The sequence below is a fragment of the Leucopleurus acutus genome (assembly GCF_964270905.1).
Source record: "Leucopleurus acutus genome assembly, chromosome: 14".
NCBI lineage: Eukaryota > Metazoa > Chordata > Mammalia > Artiodactyla > Delphinidae > Leucopleurus > Leucopleurus acutus.
In genome coordinates, this window is record NC_139156.1 from 12,004,457 (window position 1) to 12,005,272 (window position 816).

Below are 816 nucleotides of genomic sequence, written 5' to 3' on the forward strand. Positions count from 1 at the left end.
ACACACACACCCCAGTGCTGGGGGATGGGGTGGAAGGCGGAAAGAAGGCACGTTTTTCTCTGCAGATGGTCCCTACCTGATCTGGTATCCAACAGAAGGAGCTGGATTTGCCCCGGCGCTGGGGAAAAGCCCTCGGGCAGAGCGAGAGAGACAGTGCACTGAAATCAGGACCAGCTTCACGGGCTGGCGGCAGGGCCCGACACTTAACTTAGAGGGGCCCCGGGGTTTCGGTTTAATGCTCTGATATCGACTTTTGAAAATTCGCAGTCTTTTTTTAATAAGGGGCGCCACGTTTTCACTTTTCACTGGGCCACGCAAATTATTTAGCGAGTCCTGACTACCCCTGATCCCGTGTACGCTGGACTTTAGGTGCAATTGAAGGGATTTTCGAGGGTGATATCCAAAAGCCTGTGCTGGGGTTGGGGGGCGGGGGGCGGTGGTTGGACGCTGCAGGAGCGCAGGGCGAGGCTGTGGAAGGCGCCACACGCCACCTGATCGGGTCTTCGCGGTAGGTACCGTGATCCGGGGGTTCCATAGGTGACCCCTCTAGGCCTGGAGGCGACCAGGCTACCGGAAAGGGCGGAGCAAGGGTGGGAGGCCTTGACCTGTGGGAGAGGTGAGCTCACGGCAACAGCAGGCGCGCGGGGCCCGGGGCGCCGGAACAGCAGGCGCGTGATGCCGAGGAGCGGCGGGCGCGCGGCCCCGGGAGCGGGGAAAGGGGACGCGCGCGCGCCCGGGGCGGGGCTCGCCGCCCGGCTCCTCCTCCGCGCCGGGCCAGGCGGCCGCGGCTTTTCCCGGCAGCTCGTAGGTCTCAGG